This window comes from Magallana gigas, chromosome 6 (genome assembly GCF_963853765.1).
Source record: "Magallana gigas chromosome 6, xbMagGiga1.1, whole genome shotgun sequence".
NCBI classification, from domain to species: Eukaryota; Metazoa; Mollusca; class Bivalvia; order Ostreida; family Ostreidae; genus Magallana; species Magallana gigas.
This window is the reverse complement of record NC_088858.1, coordinates 13,301,191-13,308,067: the sequence shown is the minus strand read 5'-3', so window position 1 is coordinate 13,308,067 and position 6,877 is coordinate 13,301,191. Positions and strand designations below refer to the sequence as shown.

The window sequence follows — 6,877 nt, the reverse complement described above, 5'->3', positions numbered from 1 at the left end:
ATTAATCAACTTAAGATATAATCGTTTTGAATTTGTTGTTAATCAGTTTGTTTGCAAATAGGTAATGCAGAAAATATTATTTAACTTAAGATATTAACTTTTTGAACTTGTTGTTAATTAGTTTTTAAATAGGATGGTACATCAAAATAAGACAAAACGTCATCTGCAGCCTCCAAAGAACCCTCTCCCAATCCGTTATGTTCAGCACCCCAGTAACCATGATTTATGTATATATTTTCTTGTGGAAAAGGTCGAGTGAGATATCTCTTGATATCGTACCACCTTGATCCAGGTTTCCACTCCACCCATCCACCATTATAAGGATATTTGTTCCAGATAATCATCATCCCATCGATGGGATCTGGAATACTATTTACATGTATGTTGTACACTCTGGATAACTGTAAGTGAGCCTGTTTTACAACTTCGTCCGTGACTCTTGTCTCGTCACATTTCTTACTGATTAATTTTCCAATGTTCTGTAGTCGGCTCCAAAATGGTACAGCATTAGTTTCTGCATATGAAATAAGAAGAACTGCCTTCCCAGTCCGTGAAATACCCCAATTATATGACTGTCTGTACGGAAGATCGGATTGGGTATAGGTGAAATTATGTGATCCTCCTAGCCACCATGGATAGTTGTAAATCAGGAAAATCTTTGAGGATTGCACGTCTACCACTGAATTCAGTGTAGACAAGAATTGAGGATTACTAAACTGTGGCATCTGTATTTTTAGGACAGGAACTTTTGGTATTGCAAGTATAACATTTCGAGAATAAACAAAAAAGTAATGTTTAGTAGGCATAATATTGCCTTTGATGGAAACAGTTTTTCTGAACTTCAATTGATATATCCCTTTCTTTTTTCTTAATACTTTCACAAGCTGGCTATTCAGATGGAGGGCATGGCTGGAATGAAATACAAAGCATAAAAACTCGAAGAAAAATTGGTCACTGAGATGTTTTTAGATGATAAGCCTTAAGCTTTTTGGTTTTCAATAACATTATAAAAAATTCATGATACGAGTCGGCGTCAAAATTGCTGCGATATTCTATTAAGTCAGATAAAATATTACCACTTTGGATTAGATACAAGAAACTTCCTCATGAATTCTACAGGGAAGGAATTCATCCCCGTCGGAACTGTCACATATGAAGGAAGGTCTGTAGGTCTAGTGTTTTCCTCCTCGAATCCTTGTCGAGTTTTTAAAAAACGTTCATTGCTCTGTGCAAGACCCAAGCCAAAGTGAAAAGCACTGCTGTCTCTGATATATTTTCGAGCCTCCAAACTGATACCAGTTTTCTGTATAACGTCTTTATAGCTGTTGATGAAAGATAAAATTTATTGTTTAGTAAAAAAAAAACCTGTGATAAATCGACAAAAGGTAACTGTCTGGAGTTTGGATTTTTTTCAGCACAATACTGGATTGTAAAACGTGCTAACATTATTCATTAACATTGTTGTTTATGCCAATGGGCACGCGGTTTAATTCAAATTATTATTACATTCACTGAATTTTTAGATAAAGTTATATTTGAAAAGAAAATAATAAATTGTTCATAGCGAGGAGACAAAGTAGGTTAACAACAACACTAATATTAACTTTATCCAAGCAAAAAACTGGTTCTGCTACACACAGCTGATGAGGTTCGAAGAAAAAATCAATTCAACAAAATAAAATCTCTTTTAAAAGAAAATATGCATGCATATAAGCTAATAAAAAAGTTCAACTTTAGCGCAATTTATAAATAAGTGCTTCAAGAGAACGTTATCCTATTGTAAGAATATTTGTATCCCCGTACAGATTTATTCTACTATATAGAGACACTGATCTTCACAAATGCATTTATAACCGTTCGCTGGGCATTTATACAAATAAAAATATTTAAGGGAAAATTATATCAAGGTATAAACAATTAAAAAAAAGACTGATGCATTTGTCTAATAGAAAGAAAGACAACCTCTGAAGATATACAGAAACTCCATCGATGGTGGTAGCGTTAAAATGTTCGGCCCTTGGGTTCGTACCATTATAGTTAGTGTAAGTTTCAGAAAGTAATCTGAAACAAAATGAATTAAAAACCATACGGTATTGATGTTTGAAAAAACAATTTACCTCAATTAGTGTAGTTAATCATTTGATGAGATGAAATGATTTAACAAACAACCATGTTTCTCATTTAAATGATGATTCTGAGCAGAAACCTTGACAAATCTCGAGGGTCCATGTGCTCCTCTGGTCTTAGTTTGTACGGAGTTCGGGGTCCTCCTAACTCGTATGTTCTAAGACGTGTATTACGCAGGTATAGAATCGTTCGCTCAGGAATTCTACCTCCACCTTCAGGAAAAGGAACAAAGGTTAGCCCAAGCTCCCGTCCTGCCTTGATCATCCTAACATGGTCTTCGGGTCTTAGTCTCATTGCTCCAAAATCGACAGGAAGATCCGGTGCATCAGGAAAGTATTTTGAAAACATCCTCCCTCCTACCCGGTCTGAGTATTCATATATCCCAATCTTCCACCCCTTGTCCCGGAGTCTCCATCCTGTATATGAACCGCCTATACCGGCTCCTATTATTGTAACGTCTTCAATGTGGTTTCCTTACAAAAATCGGTAAAAAAATAAAATTAAAATTCTAAGACATCCCATACATTTTCATTTAATCGATTTCTTTTGTGATTAGTGAATAATGGGAAGAAATTGATTGAACACACTTTTTTAAATGTTTAAAAATCTCAATATGATGTGTTTGTATGGTTATTGGTTTGTGAATGTGGGACTGTTGTAGATGTATTTAAAATTAGATATTTAGCTTATTCAAAATAAGTTTTTTAAAATAAAATATCATGTTAAGGGTCCTCTATACACCCGGGAAAAGTTATGCATACAAGCTCGTTGTTTTACATCTTTTATAAATATGGATTTCTAGCAAGTGTTTGAATTAAAAATGTCAGGAAAAAAATCAATTGGGGGATGACCTTTTTTAAAATTTTATGTTCCCCGTTATTTTATATTTTATTCGTGAAAATCAAAGTCCCTTCGAGATTCGTACTCGGGGCCTGCGATAAGGTAGGTCAAAGCTACACCCATTGCGCCACAGAGATTGACACCAAATTTTGGAGATTTTAATTGTTACACAATGCGTAAAAATCGCCATACCGATTTTGTGAATTTTATATATTTTTATACAAATTTTGTGACATACCGTCATAAAAGTAGAAATTACGAGATGTCATAAAAGATTTGTATCTCATTGAATACATATTTTTAATCTGATCAAGAAAAGCTATATTTAAAAGTATTGTTGGCGAGGTATTTAAAGCTTGGGAAACCTTTTTTTAATCATATGTTAACTTGGTTGTTTAGAACTTCATGCTTGTATTTTTACGAAGTAAAAATTTTTGAGTTATTGAGTAATAGACAATGTATTTCGTTTTTATAAAATGAGGAAATCAGACATATCATATTGAGCGGTTAATAATATGTTTTAAATTTTTACCAGGTGAAAGTGTTTAAGTTTAGTTTTTGGCTGGAATGAATTGCTGAAAATAAAGACAATGTGTTTAAGTTCGACATTTAAATTATGGTTATATATACAGGCATCATATTTTGATTGAGTAATTTAACAGTTTATATGTGTTGATATAGATTACGCCATTTGTTTATATGATAATTAAAGATATATTCACATATTCTGGTTGTTTTAATTTCACAGGCAAAAACGAGCTGCGAAATGCAAGAATTTCATTTTCCTAATTTGTAAAATATTTCTTTTTTATATTATAAAGAAGTCGCGTGCTTGCTAGCAGTAGGAAACGTGTGTCGCGAATTAAACATGATTCCGGCTACTGATGTTTTACAATACGATTACATGGTTATGACTAAGTTCTAAAATTTGAATATATTTTTTCAAGGTTTCTGGTGATATTTGTTGTCTTTAGTTCAATGTTAAAATTCATGACAAGTATAACTATTTTTCAGTTAAATATAGATATAAACAGCTTTGGTTAAAATTACGTATTTTATTCTGGTAAAGTAATCCCTTCCTGTCGGTCTTACTGACCAGTATTATCATACATATGACAACCAACCTGCATCCTTGTTTATTAGTGCCTCAATCCATTATATGCGTCTTTTCATTCCAATAACTGCTCATTTTGTCAGTACATAATTGTACTTTTGAAGTATAATTGTAAGGTGATTGTTATTTTACAGATAATCAATTATTATAAGTATGTCACGCCATTAGGGTCCTAAAAGTAATTTACATTTACTTCTAAGGTTTATAATAATACATGAAGTTTTGTATTGCTATTTTTGTAGATTGTTTTCTATATTTGTTGTAGTTTTTACCAAATTTTTACACGACGGCAACCTTTACCACACAATAAAAATTAAAACAGTGTGACTTTTGCAGTGCGTGGTTACCTATCTGCCTGCACGAGACAGAATGATATATAAGCTTGGAGTAACAATTGACCACATCTTCCTATTAATAGTAAGTGCATTCTTTTTTCAAATCAGTATGTTCAGCAGGATTTCAAGATAGTGCGTGAATTACATCAACGAATAAAGACCGTATACATATTATGAAAATTAGCTGTCAAATTTAAACAACTTCCGACAAAAGTTTAAAAAGGCCCTTCAAAAATTAAAAAACTTATTAGCATTACTTTAATTTATTATCTCATTAGAAAAAAGCACATTTTATTTTGGGAAATATGACATTCCACACCGAGCTTTTGAATGGTAAATGAAAATTTGATTAACTTTGCGTCAAGGGTTCCCTGACTGATGAAAATAATAGGATGTAACGATTAAACATGAACAGTTGATGTATCAATTTATGCATTTCAAATCAATAATAATTCAGAGTCGTTTTTCTTACTAAAATATTAGACAAATGGTTTTTAAATCATTATATTGTATCATTTCTTTTTAGTTTTTTAACATCGTATTCAAGCATTGAACGTTTGTTATGTTAGCCATATAACACTTACTTGTGCAAACACATTAAATAAGGCGCTTTAGTGCGGATTGATAAATTTTGTATATAATCAATGCGTTAAACTAGTACAATTGTGCCCTAAAAAACTCCAAAAACCATAAAGTTGTACAGTAATAATAGGCATTAGCAGGAACATTCACGAAACTTTCCTTCGATATGAAATAAGTGTGTTCCTAAGATATAACTTATGAAAAAAGTTAGAAACATCCTATGACCAGCTTAAGACACATCTTGAGACGTAGCTCGACGGTAACTTAGGAACATCTTAAGTTAGGATATTTTAACCTACTAAAATCATTCATAATTTTATAGTACTTCATATAGGTAGAATTTCAGAGACTCACACAGGAATAAATCATTAAACATTTCGACAGGGAAAATAAAACACGAGTTGTTATCTATCTCAAAAATATGATAATACAGTTTATCAACATTAAGAATTTTCTTTTGATTATTTTTCAGAATGAAGTGATTAAAAATGAAGAATGATAATACATGACAACAAACAGATGTAGATTTATCTTAAGCATAGGAGATTTAAATAATTTTTGGTATATGATAAACGCAATGAATGTTGCTTATGCAGTGTAGTTACATGTATTAAAAATAAGTGAATACTTTTCATCTATCGCCAAACAGAGACGAGGCAGTATTTGTAAAGAAAAAAATTCGAAAAGAAATTCGTTTTATTCTTCGGCGTTAAGGCACACACGTTGCAATAAAGAAGGCAAATATTTCGGAGTCCCTCTCCAGATATGTTGAAATAAACGTACACGATATTTAAGTTGATAAAGTGGGTATTGCAGTAGAATAAATTAGTACCCCCCCCTCCCTCCCCACCCCCGCCGGATTAGGAAATTTTTTGGTTGACGTTTGAAAGGAAAAATTGACCGGAAAACTTAATCAATGCGCGTAACAATATATTTACAAATCAGCGACAATATAATTTATCGAACTCAAGAATAATTTGCCACAGATAAACAACTTAAATCCAGTTCAACCCAAACCCCCCATCCTCTTATCTATCCAATTCGCCACCCAAATATAAAATATCTTTTGATTCCCCTGTACTTATGCAATATTTAACATATTTTGTGGTCAAAATAGCAACTCAAGTCTTGAAATTCTGTAAATTAGCAACAAGTTTATTTCAAGGGGGGGGGGGGGTGTTGTTTCCTATATAATTTTTGACCGCCCCTTTTAATTACTGGCAATATATGGAAGACTGGTTTTACAAAAATACCCGTTTTTCTGTTTTAAGCACATGTTGTTCTGTAATGTAATCAACGTTTGTTTATCAAGAAAGTCGTTTTATGGAAAGAGGACTTCAATACGGTGTATAGTGTTGTGTAACGAATTTTTACTTTCGACTTTCAGTATTTTGTACTCAGTCTGTTTATATTACCCAAAATAACGATCTTACCATTGCATTTTCCTAGAACAAGCCATGCCAAACAGAGTAATTCCGTTACGACAATCATCACTGTGCCACCACTAACTGAAATGTCTCCCTTCTTTTGTTTTCAAACTTAAAAAAGGGTATAACATAAATGATGGTTTCTAATGAAAAATATTTTAAGGGTATTCAAGATCTTTTATGATATGAATAAAATAATGTATTTTGAAAATGCAGATTATTTTAAGTGTCACTGAGACACTGAAAATTTTTTTTCTTTTTAAAGAAAAAATAAATTTTCAATGTTTTAGAAATGCATTTCATAACAGGTCTAGCCTAACCACATATTTTTAAATTTTATCTAAAGGACACATTTTTAAATTTAATACACGAAGGAAAGAAAAAAATCGTCACTTACCTACCAAAAAAAACCCAAACACAATACACAAAGAGAAATATTATGACCATTTATA

The 6,877-nt window shown here is 32.1% G+C and overlaps 1 long non-coding RNA gene across 1 annotated transcript; it reads right to left on the bottom strand.

Annotated features, from left to right (window-relative positions):
• Window positions 1–1,962: 1,962 nt before the first annotated feature.
• LOC105329637 (uncharacterized) lies at window positions 1,963–6,565 on the bottom strand. The gene is made up of 3 exons (XR_010714971.1): window positions 6,432–6,565; window positions 2,207–2,600; window positions 1,963–2,061 (listed from the first exon to the last, which is right to left on the bottom strand). It is a non-coding gene; the product is annotated as an uncharacterized lncRNA (long non-coding RNA).
• Window positions 6,566–6,877: the final 312 nt, after the last annotated feature.